Source organism: Salmo salar, chromosome ssa26 (assembly GCF_905237065.1).
Source record: "Salmo salar chromosome ssa26, Ssal_v3.1, whole genome shotgun sequence".
NCBI lineage: Eukaryota > Metazoa > Chordata > Actinopteri > Salmoniformes > Salmonidae > Salmo > Salmo salar.
Genome location: NC_059467.1, coordinates 46,060,324 through 46,068,679, shown reverse-complemented (window position 1 = coordinate 46,068,679; position 8,356 = coordinate 46,060,324). Strand labels below are relative to the sequence as shown.

At 49.3% G+C, this 8,356-nt stretch overlaps 1 protein-coding gene across 1 annotated transcript in view; it reads left to right on the top strand.

The window, feature by feature from the left end:
* Positions 1-8,356, top strand: part of LOC106587894 (very long-chain acyl-CoA synthetase) — a 29,598-nt gene that overhangs the window by 12,180 nt on the left and 9,062 nt on the right. The gene's annotated exons all lie outside the window — the stretch shown is intronic.

Genomic DNA, 8,356 nt, shown 5'->3' with positions numbered 1-8,356 from the left:
CTCGTATTACATAGCTATTACATAGGTATTACTCTCCATACATACATTACACTACATACATACATTACACTACATACAGTAGATACATTACACTACATACATACATTACACTACATAGATACATTACACTACATAGATGCATTACACAGATACATTACACTACATAGATACATTACACTACATAGATACATTACACTACATAGATACATTACACTACATAGATGCGTTACACAGATACATTACACTACATACATCTATTACACAACATACATACATTACACTACATATATACATTACGCTACATACATACATTACACTACATAGATACACTACATACAGTAGATACATTACACTACATACATCCATTACACAACATACATACATTACACTACATATATACATTACACTACATATATACATTACACTACATACATACATTACACTACATAGATACATTACACTACATATATGCATTACACTACATATATACATTACACTACATATATACATTACACTACATATATACATTACGCTACATACATACATTACACTACATAGATACACTACATACAGTAGATTCATTACACTACATACATCCATTACACAACATAGATACATTACACTACATACAGTAGATACATTACACTACATAGATACATTACACTACATACAAACATTACACTACATAGATACATTACACTACATACATACATTATACTACATACAGTAGATACATTACACTACATAGATACATTATACTACATACATACATTATACTACATACAGTAGTTACATTACACTACATAGATACATTACACTACATAGATACATTACACTACATTCATACATTACACTACATAGATGCATTACACTACATACAGACATTACACTACATAGATACAATACACTACATACAGTATATACATTACACGTCATAGATACATTACACTACATAGATGCATTATACTACATAAAGTAGATACATTACACGTCATAGATACATTACACTACATAGATGCATTATACTACATAAAGTCGATACATTACACTTCATAGATACATTACACTACATAGATACATTACACTACATACAGTGGATACATTACACTACATACAGTAGATACATTACACTACATAGATACATTATACTACATAAAGTAGATACATTACACTACATAGATACATCATTTACATTTACATTTACGTCATTTAGAAGACGCTCTTATCCAGAGCGACTTACAAATTGGTGCAATCACCTTATGATATCCAGTGGAACAACCACTTTACAATAGTACATCTATATATTTTTTTGGGGGGGAGGGTTAGAAGGATTACTTTATCCTATCCCAGGTATTCCTTAAAGAGGTGGTGTTTCAGGTGTCTACGGAAGGTGGTGATTGACTCCGCTGTCCTGGCGTCGTGAGGGAGCTTGTTCCACCATTGGGGTGCCAGAGCAGCGAACAGTTTGGACTGGGCTGAGTGGGAATTGTGCTTCCATAGAAGTAGGGAGGCGAGCAGGCCAGAGGTGGATGAACACAGTGCCCTTCTTTGGGTGTAGGGCCTGATCAGAGCCTGAAGGTATGGAGGTGCCGTTCCCCTCACAGCTCCGTAGGCAAGCACCATGGTCTTGTAGCAGATGCGAGCTTCAACTGGAAGCCAGTGGAGTGTGCGGAGGAGCGGGGTGACATGAGAGAACTTGGGAAGGTTGAACACCAGACGGGCTGTGGCGTTCTGGATGAGTTGTAGGGGTTTAATGGCACAGGCAGGGAGCCCCGCCAACAGTGAGTTGCAGTAATCCAGACGGGAGATGACAAGTGCCTGGATTAGGACCTGCGCCGCTTCCTGTGTAAGGCAGGGTCTGCGAATATTGTAGAGCATGAACCTACAGGATCAGGTCACCGCCTTGATGTTAGCGGAGAACGACAGGGTGTTGTCCAGGGTCACGCCAAGGCTCTTAGCACTCTAGGAGGAGGACACAATGGAGTTGTCAACCGTGATGGCGAGATCATGGAACGGGAAGAGCTCCCGGGGAAGGACTGCATACATTACACTACATATATACATTACACTACATAGATACATTACACTACATAGATACATTACACTACATATATACATTACACTACATAGATACATTACACTACATACAGTAGATACATTACACTACATACAGCAGATACATTACACTACATAGATACATTACACTACATACATACATTACACTACATAGATATATTAGACTACATAGATACATTACGTACATACATTACACAGATACATTACACTACACATATACATTACACTACATGGATACATTACACTACATAGATACATTACATTACATACATACATTACACAGATACATTACACTACATAGATACATTACACTACATAGATACATTACACTACATAGATACTGTCACGACTGTCTAGGACCAGTGGAGAGGTGGAATCAGGAGCAGGAGACAGAGGGCCGGAGCAACGGTGTTTTAATAATATTATTGACACGCAATAGCCATAGGGCACCAGGCGCGTGGCGAAGTCTGCCAGGGGAAAACACCTCCCCAAAATAAGCGCACTGGAAACAAAAGCGCACGGGGCGCAGCCCGGCAATAATAATCTACAATAACAATTTATAATCACAACTGTCCTGAGTGGACAATAAACAATCCCGCACGAGAACCCCAACTGAAAATACACACTAAATAACCCCCCACTAATGACAAACACAAAACAGGTGCGAGATAGACAGACAGACAAAACCAAAAGACACAGAAACAACGATCGGTGGCAGCTAATAGGCCGGCGACAACGACCGCCGAGCGCCGCCCGACCGAGGAGGGGCGCCACCTTCGTTACATACTGTGACAGTACCCCTCCCCTGACGCGCGGCCCCAGCCGATCCGGACGGCGACGGTGGAATTCTTGTAGCATAGGTGGATCTAGAATGTCCGCCGCCAGAACCCAGCACCTCTCCTCCGGACCGTACCCCTCCCAGTCCACGAGGTACTGCAGGCCCCCGACCCGACGTCGGGAGTCCAGGATGGCTCGGACTGTGTACGCCCGGGGCCCCCCGATGTCCAGGGGGGGGGGGGACCTCCAGCACCTCATCGTCCTGCAGTGGACCAGCTACCACCGGCCTGAGGAGAGACACATGAAACGAGGGGTTAATACGGTAATATGAAGGGAGTTGTAACCTGTAACACACCTCGTTTATCCTCCTCAGGACTTTGAACGGCCCCACAAACCGCGGACCCAGCTTCCGGCAGGGCAGGCGGAGAGGCAGGTTCCGGGTCGAGAGCCAGACTCTGTCCCCCGGATTATACACGGGGGCGTCACTGCGGTGGCGGTCAGCGCTCTCCTTGTGACGTTCACCAGCCCTCCTTAGGCACACCTGGACACCATTCCAGGTCTCCTGAGAGCGCTTCACCCATGCATCCACCGCAGGAGCCTCCGTCTGGCTCTGTTGCCATGGCACCAGGACCGGCTGATACCCCAATACCACCTGGAAGGGTGATAGGTTGGTAGAGGAGTGGCGCTGAGAGTTCTGGGCCATCTCGGCCCATGGCACGAACTGCGCCCACTCCCCTGGCCAGTCCCGGCAATACGACCGCAGGAACCTGCCCACATCCTGGTTAATGCGCTCCACCTGCCCATTACTCTCGGGGTGGAACCCCGAGGTCAAGCTGACCGAGACCCCCAGCCTCTCCATAAACGATCTCCACACCCTGGACGTGAACTGGGGACCTCGATCAGATACGATGTCCTCGGGCACCCCATAGTGCCGGAAGACATGGGTGAACAGGGCCTCCGCGGTTTGCAGGGCCGTAGGAAGACCGGGCAAAGGGAGCAGACGGCAGGACTTAGAGAACCGGTCCACAACGACCAGGATCGCCGTATTACCCTGGGACGGCGGGAGATCCGTGAGGAAATCCACCGAGAGGTGAGACCAAGGCCGCTGTGGAACGGGGAGGGGCTGTAATTTCCCTCGAGGCAGGTGCCTAGGAGCCTTGCACTGAGCGCATACCGAACAGGAAGAGACATAACGCCGAACATCCTCAGCCAAGGTGGGCCACCAGTACCTTCCCTTCAGGCCCCGCACTGTCCGTTCCACCCCAGGATGACCCGAGGAGGGTAGAGCGTGGGACCATCGGATCAGACGATCGCGGACACCAAGCGGAACGTATTTCAGGCCCACGGGACATTGAGGAGGAGTGGGTTCTGACCGACCCGCCCGCTCGATGTCCGCATCCACCTCCCATACCACCGGTGCCACCAGACAGGAGGCGGGGAGTATGGGAGTGGGATCGATGGTCCGCTCCTCGGTGTCGTAGAGACGCGACAGTGCGTCAGCCTTCCGGTTCCGGGAACCTGGAATGTACGAGAGGGTAAAGTGAAACCTCGTAAAAAACATGGCCCACCTTGCCTGACGGGGATTAAGCCTCCTCGCTGCCCGAATATACTCCAGGTTACGGTGGTCGGTCCAGATGAGAAAAGGGTGACGTGCCCCCTCAAGCCAATGTCTCCACACTGTCAAAGCCCTGACCACGGCTAACAGCTCCCGGTCCCCCACATCATAGTTGCGCTCCGCCGGGCTCAGCTTCTTAGAAAAGAAGGCACATGGGCGGAGCTTCGGAGGAACGCCCGAGCGCTGCGATAGCACAGCTCCTACCCCAGCCTCGGACGCGTCCACCTCCACTATGAATGGCAAGGAGGGGTCCGGATGCGCCAGGACAGGTGCATTGGTAAACAGAACCTTCAGACGATGGAAGGCTCTGTCCGCCTCTGCTGACCATCGTAGCCGCACCGGCCCCCCTTCATCAGTGAGGTAATGGGAGCCGCCACCTGACCAAAACCCCGTATAAACCTCCGATAATAATTAGCGAACCCCAAGAACCGCTGCACCTCCTTCACAGTGGTTGGGGTGGGCCAATTACGCACAGCCGTCACGCGGTCACACTCCACCTCTACCCCCGAGGTGGAAATGCGATATCCTAGAAATGAGACGGCTCGTTTGAAGAACTCGCATTTCTCAGCCTTGACGTATAGGTTATGCTCCAGCAGCCGCCCAAGCACTTTACGCACAAGGGACACATGCTCGGCGCGTGTGGCGGAGCAAATCAGGATGTCATCGATGTACACCACCACACCCTGCCCGAGCATGTCCCGAAGGACCTCGTCCACAAAGGATTGGAAGACAGCGGGAGCGTTCTTTAACCCATACGGCATGACGAGGTACTCATAATGGCCCGATGTGGTATTAACCTCTCTAGGCTAGGCGGGACGAATTCGTCCCACCTACGTAACAGCCACTGCTATCCTGTGGCGCGATTTTCAAAACCTTAAAAATCCTATTACTTCAATTTCTCAAACATATGACTATTTTACAGCCATTTAAAGACAAGACTCTCGTTAATCTAACCACACTGTCCGATTTCAAAAAGGCTTTACAACGAAAGCAAAACATTAGATTATGTCAGCAGAGTACCAAGCCAGAAATAATCAGACACCCATTTTTCAAGCCAGCATATAATGTCACCAAAACCCAGAAGACAGCTAAATGCAGCACTCACCTTTGATGATCTTCATCAGATGACAACCCTAGGACATTATGTTATACAATACATGCATGTTTTGTTCAATCAAGTTCATATTTATATCAAAAACCAGCTTTTTTACATTAGCATGTGACGTTCAGAACTAGCATACCCCCCGCAAACTTCCGGGGAATTCGCTAACATTTTACTAAATTACTCACGATAAACGTTCACAAAAAGCATAACAATTATTTGAAGAATTATAGATACAGACCTCCTCTATGCACTCGATATGTCCGATTTTAAAATAGCTTTTTGGTGAAAGCACATTTTGCAATATTCTAAGTACATAGCCCAGGCATCACGGGCTCGCTATTTAGACACCCGGCAAGTTTAGCACTCACCATAATCATATTTACTATTATAAAATTTCATTACCTTTTGTTGTCTTCGTCAGAATACACACCCAGGACTGCTACTTCAATAACAAATGTTGGTTTGGTCCAAAATAATCCATCGTTATATCCGAATAGCGGCGTTTTGTTCGTGCGTTCCAGACACTATCCGAAATTGTAAAGAAGTGTCACGCGCATGGCGCAATTCGTGACAATAAAATTCTAAGTATTCCATTACCGTACTTCGAAGCATGTCAACCGCTGTTTAAAATCAATTTTTACGACATTTTTCTCGTAGAAAAGCGATAATATTCCGACAGGGAATCTCCTTTTCGGCAAACAGAGGAAAAAATCCCAAAGGCGGGGGCGGTCGGGGTCACGCGCATAAGCTAGTGTCTCTTGATCGGCCACTTGAGAAAGGCGATAATGTGTTTCAGCCTGGGGCTGGAATGACGACATTCTGTTTTTTCCCGGGCTCTGAGCGCCTATGGACGACGTGGGAAGTGTCACGTTAGAGCAGAGATCCTTAGTAAATGATAGAGATGGAAAAGAAGTTCAACAAATGGTCAGACAGGCCACTTCCTGTAAAGGAATCTCTCAGGTTTTGACCTGCCATTTGAGTTCTGTTATACTCACAGACACCATTCAAACAGTTTTAGAAAATTTAGGGTGTTTTCTATCCATATGTAATAAGTATATGCATATTCTAGTTACTGGGTAGGAGTGGTAACCAGATTAAATCGGGTATGTTTTTTATCCAGCCGTGTCAATGCTGCCCCCTAGCCCTAACAGGCTAAATGCGGTTTTCCACTCGTCTCCATCTCGGATACGCACCAGGTTATATGCGCTCCTGAGATCTAATTTCGTGAAGAAGCGCGCCCCCGTGAAATGACTCCACTGCCGTAGCAATGAGAGGTAGCGGGTAACTGAAACCCACTGTGATAGCATTTAGACCTCTGTAGTCAATACACGGGCGCAGACCTCCCTCCTTCTTCTTCACGAAAAAAAAAACTCGAGGAGACGGGGGACTTAGATGGCCGAATGTATCCCTGTCTCAAGGATTCAGTGACGTATGTATCCATAGCCACTGTCTCCTCCTGAGACAGAGGATAGACGTGACTCCTAGGAAGAACCGCGTCGGCCTGGAGGTTTATCGCACAATCGCCTCGTCGATGGGGGGGTAATAGAGTCGCCTTCGTCTTACTGAAGGCGATAGCCAAATCGGCATACTCTGAGGGAATGTGCACGGTGGAGACTTGGTCTGGACTCTCCACCGTAGTCGCACCGATGGAAACTCCTATGCACCTACCTGAGCACTCCCTCGACCACCCCGTAAGAGCCCTCTGTCTCCACGAAATCTGCGGGTTGTGCGTGGCTAGCCAGGGGATTCCCAGTACCACCGGAAACGCTGGGGAGTCAATGAGGAACAGGCTGATACGCTCCTCATGACCCCCCCCACGTCTGCATAACCAGTGGCACTGTGACCTCCCCTACTTGGCCTGACCCTAGCGGTCGACTATCTAGGGCGTGCACAGGGAAGGGGTGGTCCAGCTGAACCAGGGGAATCCCTAACCTCTTCGCTAACCCACGGTCCATAAAACTCCCAGCTGCACCTGAATCGACTAGTGCCTTATACTGGAAGTGAGGGGAAAAATCAGGAAAACAAACAGAGGTGTACATGACAGGGGGCTCTGGGTGTGGCTGGTGCGGACTCACCTGGGGGTTCGAAGTAGTGCTCTGCCTGCCCTCCGAACTCCCGGGGGGACCACTCCAGCACCGGTCCACAGTGTGTCCTCTGCGTCCACATCGGGTGCAGGAGAGACCCCCCCCTCCGGTCCTCCTCGACGCAGTCCCCCCTATCTCCATGGGCTGTGGAGCGGGGGGACTGGGAGGCGGAACGAACAGGCCCCGACTGGAACGTCCCCGGGAAGCCAGCAGGTTGTCCAGTCTAATGGACAAATCCACCAGTTGGTCTAAGGTGGAGGTGTTGTCCCTACAGGCCAGCTCCCGGCGGACGTCCTCGCGAAGGCTACACCTATAGTGGTCTATCAAGGCCCGCTCGTTCCACCCCGATCCAGCGGCGAGAGTCCGGAATTCTAGGGCGAAATCCTGAGCGCTCCTCGTCTCCTGTCTCAAGTGGAATAGCCGCTCACCCGCCGCCCTGCCCTCCGGGGGATGATCGAAAACCGCCCGGAAGCGGCGGGTGAACTCAGGGTAGTCGCCCCGAGCCGAGTCTGGGCCATCCCAGACCGCATTGGCCCATTCCAGGGCTCGACCCGTGAGACAGGAGACGAGGACGCTCACTCTCTCTTCGTCGGAAGGGGGGGGGCGGACGGTCGCCAGGTATAGTTCCAATTGGAGCAAAAACCCCTTGCACCCAGCGGCCGTCCCATCGAACTCCCGGGGAGGAGTAATCCGGATACC